General features: G+C 45.0%; 1 pseudogene; it reads right to left on the reverse strand.

Moving 5' to 3' along the window:
- Nucleotides 1-270: 270 nt before the first annotated feature.
- Nucleotides 271-9,058, reverse strand: LOC136653593 (olfactory receptor 6X1-like; annotated as a pseudogene).
- Between the last annotated feature and the right edge of the window lie 554 nt (nucleotides 9,059-9,612).

Genomic DNA, 9,612 nt, shown 5'->3' on the forward strand with positions numbered 1-9,612 from the left:
CCAAACGGCGACCAGTTAAACTCAGACTGCCTCTAGGGCGGGCGGGTTGGTATTCCCACGGTGCTCACATGCACAAGGAGGAAGAGGGCTGGGTCTCGTCCCCTTTTAAAGGACCACCATAGCTGCCTGACCCAGCCCCCTTTTGCCTCCCCCTTTGGGGAGGGACTCTCGTGTCCTGGCCAGGCAAAACAAACTCCGACCACCTCTTTAAAGGGGACGATCGGGAATCCAAGTTTTTTGAATATGTTTAGCAAATATTTCAGAAAACCCTTATTCCTGCTGATTGAGTGCTTGACAGCCTCTTTCACCTCTGATAGTGTATATGAAAGGATTCAGCATTGGAGTGACGGACGTATTTAGGACAGCTACTACCCAGCTAAATCGAGATGAGGAATGGACATCAGGCCTCACATACATGAAGACAAGGGCTCCATACAATATGGAAACCACAGTCAGGTAAGATGTGCAGGTGGAAAATGCTCTCCTACGCCCCACGGCTGAGGGAATGCGCAGGATGGTGGAGATGATAAAAATGTAGGACACAACGGGTGAGGATCAAGGTCATGATAATAATGGAAACGGAACTGAGTAATCCTAGAGACTCAATGAGGTGGGTGTCAGCACAGGCTAAGTCCAAGACAGGACCAATATCACAGAAAAAATGGTCAATAATGTTAGACTTACAGAAAGGCCATGTCCACACAATATATTGATATTGGCAACCTTCAGTCTCGAAAGACTATGGTATCGCGCTCTGAAAGGTGGTTCTGGCACAGCGTCTAGTGTGGCTGAAAAGGCCAATCCGGGCTAAAAGACTGACAAAACATTATTAGGAAAGCTACATACCAGGTGGCCAATGACATTTGAATGCAAACAGAATTGGTCATAATCATCGGATACTGAAGCGGTTTGCAAATGGCCAGATACCTGTCAAAGGACATTGCTGTGCGGATGAAAAGCTCTGTTGTTCCGAAAAAGAAGTGGAAGAAGCACTGGACCGTGCAGCAATAGAAACAAATAGTGGTCTGTGTTTCTACAAGGGTCTGCAGCATCTTGGGTACCACAGCGGTGGTGTAGCCGTTCCCCCAAAAAGGAGAGGTTGCCAAAGAAGATGTACATGGGTGTTTGAAGCTTTGGTTCAATGGCTATGATTGCGACAATGAACCCATTGGCCGCAACGGTTGTGATGTATATGAATATGCCCACAACAAAGAACACCCCATGCAGGTTCTGTAGAAATGGGATCCCCACTAGGATAAATTCAGTCACTGTCGATGCATTCATGATCTCCGGCACAGCAAAAGCGTCGTCTGAAATGGCTTACAATGTCCCAAAACTTCATGCAGACTCACAGAAGGAGGATACTTCTTGGAAAGGATGATATGACCTTAGGTTGATGGAGAAGGGAAAATGGCACAAATAATTTCAGAACTTTCAGAGTGGCTGTCTCTAGTATTTGCTCATTTCATCTGTAGTAAAAGTGTTGCAGAAATATGCCCAAAATTCTTTTGTAAAAGAATTGTAAAAAGAAGTAAAATAATGTTTTACATACCCTCCTCCCCTCCTGCATGGTCCATAATGGGTCTACTCAAAACCAACACCAGCTATTTAGCTGCTGCAAGTTTGAGTAGAGCAGGGTTGGTTGAACCCCAGCCTGATGGCTGGATGCAGGATTCAGAAGAATCCTTCTGTGTGGTGAGCAGACCTTTCAGTACCATCTTGGCACCATGCAAAGTCCCCCTTGCCTGGGTGACAGGGATGCTCTGGGCAGTCACGTCTGCTTGGATGTCCTGTCCTGCAGCCTTCTGGGATGCGGGGCAGATGATGTGACTGCCCAAAGTGTCCCTGTCCCCCAAATGAGGGGAACTTTGCACGGTGCAGAAGTGAAATGGAAAGAAGTTGTCCAAATGGGGAATGCTTTTCTGTTGCACAGCAGTGGCGAGTTTGGCCGCTGCTGGAGTAGAGCAAAGGGGGAGTGTCAAGAACAAAACCAGGGTTAGGATATCGGAGGAGCTCTTTCCTCTGCCGTAAATGGCTCCACCCACTGGCCTGATTCTAGTTAGGTCACTTTGTAAATGTTCATATGCACCAGAGACAATCAGTGCCCGCTCGTGTTTGTCCCTCATTAGATCTGTCCATTTAATTATCAATTCTTTTTACACACCATTCGCAATTTCCATTTGGAAATGGAAAAGGTGCAAAAGAGAGCGACTATGATGATTACTGGGCTGGGGCACCTTCCTTATGAGGAAAGGCTACGGCGTTTGGGCCTCTTCAGCCTAGAAAAGAGGCGCCTGAAGGGGGACATGATTGAGACATACAAAATTATGCAGGGGATGGACACAGTGGATAGAGAGATGCTCTTTACACTCTCACACAACACCAGAAGCAGGGGACATCCACTAAAATTGAGTGTTGGGAGGGTTAGGACAGACAGAAGAAAATATTTCTTTACTCAGTGTGTAGTTGGTCTGTGGAACTCCATGCCACAGGATGTAGTGATGGCATCTGGCCTAGATGCCTTTAAAAGGGAATTGGACAAATTTCTGGAGGAAAAATCCATCACGGGTTACAAGCCATGATGTGTATGTGCAACCTTCTGATTTTAGAAATGGGCTATGTCAGAATGCCAATGCAAGGGAGGGCACCAGGAGGCAGGTCTCTTGTTATCAGGTGTGCTCCCTGGGGCATTTGTTGGGCCGCTGTGAGATACAGGAAGCTGGACTAGATGGGCCTGTGGCCTGATCTAGTGAGGCTCTTCTTAAGTTCTTATGTTCAATCAACCTGCTGTAGTGGACTGTAATTCCCAGAAGAGAATTACGCAATATATTTGCTAAACATGTTTAGGTGCCACAAGGCTGTCTGTTGTATTTGCTGTGATGTAGGGAGCTATTTTTTATTGCTTGAAGACTTTAGTCTCCAGCTTTAAAAACCCCCTTAATCTTAATTAGTTTTCTTAATTGGTATGAGGAATCCTATGAGGTCTTTTTCTCCTGGGAAGTCTATGAAAAATTATGAAAGATGAACCACAAGGTGATAAAAACTTCAAGGTTGCATCACCTTAAGAGACATAACCCATAGCTACGTCCTTTGATAGTCAATATTACTCCTCCAGAATACGTACATACACTTCTAAGAAGGTAAGGGGAAACTTGCCTTTGTCAACTCTGGACTGTGAATGTTTCCAGCTCCATTCTCAGATGGTAAATGTGTGTTTGGCTGAACCACTACACAGGTCCAGCCTATTTATACGTGGATTTTTTATACACAGATTTGACTCAACACTAATGGCCACTGCAAATGAGAAGGAATGTGCTGATCCCTAGAGTAGGGGGAAAATGCATCCCTTTAAAATCAGTTTAAAAAACTGAACAGTCCTTTAACAGTAACCTCCTTAATGAGAAAGAGAGAGAGAGAGGGGGCAGTTGGCTGACAATCCATCAATCCTTCAGGCGATCCCTCCCTTCCCCCTGAGCACGTGAAAGAAAGGTGATCACTTTGCATTGGTGAAGGGAGGGGCTGAGTGAAGCACCTTTGTAAGTGCTTGGAGGAGGACTGATTGATGGATTGTCTTCTTAATGACTCTTATCTTACATCAGAAAGGTCAGCAAGGCTGTTTTTAAATCACCAGAGCAAAGAAACTTTGTTTTTTAAATGGATTTGCTATAGTGCGTTTTTTTGCCATCCACATGAGTGCTTGGAAGGGAACCCACGCAAATAATGAGGCTCAACCTGTAGTTTCTACTTGAGACCTCCCTTTAATGAATTAGCCTTTTTTAAAAAAGTACCCCCCCCCCAAAAAAAAAAAAAATCAATAATTCTATCTCTTAGATATTTAACTGGCCATTCTTCCATGAAGTGTCACAGGGTTGGCTCCATTGGGGTGGGGGCACATTGGCAAGGATTTCTCTGGCTATTCTCTACAAAATCTCTGGGTCTCTCATCCTTAGTTTGGTGGTATGAGTTGGCAGGGTATCTATCTATCTATCTATCTATCTATCTATCTATCTATCTATCTATCTATCTATCTATCTATCTATCTATCTATCGTCGTTGTCGTCGTCTATTTTTGCACAGTCATGCTGTTTTTGACTGGATTTTGTATACACCTATCAAGTTCTTCCCGAGGAAGGCAGCTATTTTTTGTTGTTATGTCGTCGCATTACATATATCACTGTAGTATGTACAATAGAATCCAAGGCCCCTATGGCAGCTGGTGTTGCTCTTGCTTTCCTGTGCCAGTCTTTCAATCTCTATTTGCAGATCTTTATACCTGGTGATTTCCTCCAGTCCTTTACCTTCTATTCTGCTGTCAGCGGGTACTGCAATGTCTACCATCCAGACTTTCTGATCCTTCTTGTCACTCATGGTTATGTCTGGTGTGTGGTATGGCAGATATTTGTCTGTTTGTATTCTAAAGTCCCAGAGCACTGTGACTTCTTTGTTCCCTACCACTTTTTTCAATTTTGTGGCTCCACCAGTTGTCACTTGCAGGCAGTTTATACCTTTTACCAGAGCTTTTTTTGTAAATAAAAAGGTGCAGGAACTCACAACTTGTCAATCTTTTATTTATTTATTTATTTATTTATTTATTTATTTATTTATTTATTTATGAAGCATTTTTTATTGGAGAAATAAAATATTTTTATGTGCTTCCCCCCTAAAGATGAACTTACTTCTGAGTACACATGCATAGGATTGGGCTGGAGTATTGCTGGAGTATTGCTGGAGAGGAGCTGCAAACACTGGCTGTCGGAGGGCATGCTTGTGGGGGAGGACAAGGAAGATCTCTGGCAAGGCTGGACAGCACGTTGTACACACGTAGAATCCCATTTCACCTCCCCTTAGCATGTGACACTGGGTGCAGATATATATCTCTGCCAGGATTAAGAGCCCAGTCCTAAGTATGTCTACTCTGAAATAACTCTCGTTCTAGTCAATGGAGCTTACTCCCAGGAAAGTGCCTAGGATTGCAGCCTAAGAGCCCAATCCTATGTAGGCTTATAGGCTCAGAAGTCCATTTTAGTGAATGGGGCTTACTGTGGATAGGATGGCAACCTCAGAGCCCCTCCTCTGCCTGTCTACTCAGAAGTCAGTCCCACTAGAGGTAGTGGGGCTTCCTCCCAGGAAAGTGTGGAGAGGACTGCAGCCTCAGAGCCCTTCCTCTGCCAGGCTGCAAGGCTATGACACTTTCCTGGGAGTAACCCCCTTGGACACAATGGAACTTACTTCTGCGTAGACATGCTTGGGCTCTCAGGCTGCAAGGCTATGCAACCTTTCCCAGGAGCAAGCCCCATTGAGCACAATGAGACATACTTCTGAGTAGACATGCCTAGGCTCGTGCTGCAGATTGGCACAGGGCTGCACCAGCCAGCTTCCTTCCCCTCCTCCTCCTCCACCAAGCCAGTACCTGGGCGTTCCGTGGGTGCCGCAGCCCGTCTCCCTGGCAGGCTGGCTGGCTGTCCGTCCTCCTCCTCAGCGTTGGAGCGCGTCCCCCGCGCCCCCCACCGGCTTGGAAACTGCGCTGGGAAGCAGAGCGTGGGGGGAGGGGAGGCAGGCTGGGCTCAGGCGAGAGCTTGGAGATGGGGGCAGGAGGGGGTCATTGTGCGGTCAGGCAGGGGCCAGGCACCCACCCACCCTGCACCCCCCAGCACCCACCCAGCGAATTCCTCTATTTTGCTCCCCCCCTGGAATGCCTCCAAAAGGAAGGGGCCCCTGCAAAAAGGTGCCGGAACTCCGTCCCCCCGTGTTCCATTAGAAAAAAAGCCCTGCCTTTTACACAAGTTCCAATGAATTATTGTCACAACCCTGTCACACCTTCGTAGTAGGTCTACATGATCTTCTTGCAGCAGCTGACCAGGTGGTCCACTGTTCCGCCAGCATCTTTGCACTGGCAACATTTGCTGTTGCCAGTAGATGTTTCCTCAATTTTGACTCTCTATACATTCATCTTTATTTCCTTGGGCAGCCAGAACTAATCCCTCTGTCTCCTTCAGTCTACCTGTTCTTAGCCAGTGCCAGGTTTTGTTGTCAGCCTTTCCTGCAGTTTCTTTTATGAACTGGCCACGGAGAGCTTTGCTTTGCCATTTTTCTTTCCTGATCTTCATTTGATCTTTCTTATAAGCCAGCTGTGTGGTTATTGCATCACCATCCCCAGTATTTAGCGTGTTTTCTTGATAAACCAGCTTCAACGCATCTTCTTCCCAATCTCTTATATATTCTTACAATACCCTTTTCTTGTACAATTTGGGGCACTTGCAACATCCCAAGCCCACCTATGCTTCTGGGTAAATAGAAACTATCAACATCACTGCACAGATATAGGGCATGATTCCTTGTTATTATCTTCCTGGTCTTCCATCTTGCTCCTCCTCCTTCTTCTTCCAAACTACATGAAACACAGTTATTAACTGGTGTTGAGCAATTGATACAAGTCTCAGCCTGAGACCTAAGTGGCAACTAGATATTGGCGCAGTATGTATGATGTTCCTAAAAGTGTCATTTTTTGCAGATTTGATGGTGTTATTTCAGTAAGCTGAAGTTGTTTTAAAGAAATTCGCAAAACTTTTCAAGATTGTTCCAAGTGGTCTGATGACAATGGGGACCACTTTGGTGTGTTTTGCCCATAGTCATGTGATTTCAGTGGCCTGGTCTCAATGTTTTCTCATTTTTCCTAGTTCTTTTTCATCGAGTCTGGCATCTCCAGGAACTGCGATGTCGATTAGCCAGACATTTTGATTTTCTATTATTCTTATATTCAGTGTGTTATGTTCGAGGTGTCGGTCCATTTGAATTTTAAAGTCAACACAGGATCTTGACTCATTCTTTTTCCAACACCTTTTCCACCTGATGTTCCCAAACATTTTTCGAGGCTGGCAAATTACACTTTTTACATAATGGCCAGTGAATTAATTTTACAACTCTATTGTATCTAACTTTGTAATCTGTCTGCATGCTGTAGATCACATGCGATGTGATGTGAACCATGTGATTCCAGTTTCAGACTTTTGCCTGACCTGGAAGTCCCTAACTGCACAACTTAGTCTCCAGTTCAGCCTTCTGGATATCCTGGACTGACTGTAAAGGTTTGGGGGAACAATCCTTGAACTCCACTTCTAGGGAGGGTCTAGCAAATGTTGACACACACATGCTATAAGTAAGGTCTCTGTCAGCCTCGGGGGCACAGTACCTCAATTATTATTGAATATTAATTTATTAATTAATATTATAAATAAATAAATTATTGTTTTATCTAGATCTCTCTTTTTTTGTCTAGTGGGTCATGATAAATTGTCATTTTTAAAAGTGGGTCCCAGTGCTAATAAGTTTGGGAAGCACTGTTTTGGATAGTTTTAATTCCCCAGCAGCTTCTGTACAATCCACCAACTGGGATGTTCTTACATGCTGCCATTTTGGTGCCACAGCAGACTTGCACACCGGTAGGTAGGTCAGAATTGGGCTGACCAAGAAGAGCAGCACCACAAGTGAGAAGGACTGGGAATTCTTTGCCATGTAGGTAGGTTCTGCTAGGGACTATGTAGAGACATGCGCCGGGTTTGGGGTTTTGTGTTTATCTGCCCCTCCAACGTTTATGCCAACTATCATTTTTACAGAGGGTGTGAGACTAAGCATCATTTGAGCTTCATCTGCTGGGTATTAATGGTTCTGTATTTTTTAGGTGAAACCCTTTTTTAAGCTTTCGCGCCCAGCTCATAACTTATTTCACCTCTATTATCCCATCTTGTGAAACAGATTTTGTTTGGACTTGGAAAAAAAAGAAAAGTTCTATTTTGACCCTTGGTCTGCCTGGTCTGTGTTCACAGATAATTCATTGCATTTGCATGTCTCTTCACCCTGCAGATGCTACTGTAGCATTGATTTTTCATATGAACATCAGTAGTTCAGTGTCTCTAGGGTAGTGTTTCCCAACCAGTGGTACTCATCCCACCAGTGATCCTTGAGGTGGTGTCCAGTGGAATTTGTGGAACCCCCAGGCTCCTACCACCTGGCAGCAAGACCAGCAGTGCAACTCAACAAGTAGCAGTCAGAGGCTTGGCTCAGCAGGAAGAACTCCAGCATATGCTTCTCACACGCTCAAAAAAACCTTCCCATCTGCCTTGAGACTCTTAGGGTGCAATCCTAACCAACTTTCCCGCACCGAGGTCAGGGCAATGCCTCAGACAAACATCCTTACCTTGAGGAGGCCTCCGTCACTGCCACCCAACTGCAGGATGCAGCACATGCTCCATTGGCACAACTATGTCAGTACTGGAAAGTTGGTTAGTATTTGGACCTTACTGGTGTGTGTCATGTTGCGCCTGGCCTCCCAGTCAGGAAGTAACTGGCAATGACATCATCGCTGGTTATGTCCAGTTGTATTTCCTGCAGGTGGATCATGCAAAGTGGTACGGGGTGGGGGTGTGTGGGGGTCAAACACTGAAAAATGCTGCTCTAGGGTTTTTGCTTTCTCAGATGTCCCTTTACTGCCTGGTCGCTATTGCCTGGAACGGTGGAAGTGGATACAAACCACCAAAGTGTTTACCCATTCTGCTGCTTGTCCAATATGGGAAAAGTAGGAGAAGGACTATGTGTGGTCATGCTAAACACTAGGCCTACTCCTTTTGGGTTAGGCTGTCTTCCATTTGGATTCCCCTTCCCTGAAACCTAACAAAGGACTTTTCTGCTTAAATGCATATTTTATATTTGTTTCAGGAAGGAAGGATATGGCTAATTCCACATTTGTCACTGAATTTGTTCTCCTGGGATTTCCGGAACTACAGAAACAGAAGATGGCATTTTATACCATCCTTCTTTTGATGTATCTTGTATCAGTGACAGGGCACATCTTAATAATCATAGTTATCATTAAAGAGCCCAAGCTTCATACACCAATGTACTTCTTCCTTGTCAATTTCTCCATAGCTGAGATCTGCTGCACAACCACCGAGGTACCAAAGATGCTGACCAATGGCTTCTTGGGCAAAGCCACCATCTGCTTTGCCTGTTGCATGGCACAAGGTTTCATGGTCTTTACAATGGTAGCTGTTGAGCTCATCATCCTTACACTCATGTCATTTGATCGCTATGTGGCCATTTGCAAACCTTTGCTGTATAGGACCATCATGACCAACAAACTCTGCCTCCGTTTGGCCTTCCTGGCCTGGATTGGAGGGTTTGTGATCATCTTTTCTCAGTCAGTCATAGTGTGGACTTTCCCCTACTGTGAAGACAATGTCATTGACCACTTCTTCTGTGATGTTGGACCAGTTTTGAAATTAGCATGCGCTGACACAAGCTTGATAGAGCTGATCGGTCTCATCTATGGTACTGTTGTCTTGTGGGGTTCATTTGGTTTTTCACTAATTTCCTATATATGCATTATAGACACCATAATTCACATCCCCTCTGCTACTGGGAGATCAAAAGCATTTTTCACCTGTGCCTCTCATCTCACAGTTGTTATCATTCTCTACCTGACAGAAATGTTTATGTACCTGAGGCCTTCAACTCAAGCTGACACCCAAGTCAACAAAGCGGTATCTCTTGTGCGCACAAGTTTCATCCCCATATTTAACCCCTTCGTCTACACAATCAGAAACAAAGACTTCAAAG

Source organism: Tiliqua scincoides, chromosome 5 (assembly GCF_035046505.1).
Source record: "Tiliqua scincoides isolate rTilSci1 chromosome 5, rTilSci1.hap2, whole genome shotgun sequence".
NCBI lineage: Eukaryota > Metazoa > Chordata > Lepidosauria > Squamata > Scincidae > Tiliqua > Tiliqua scincoides.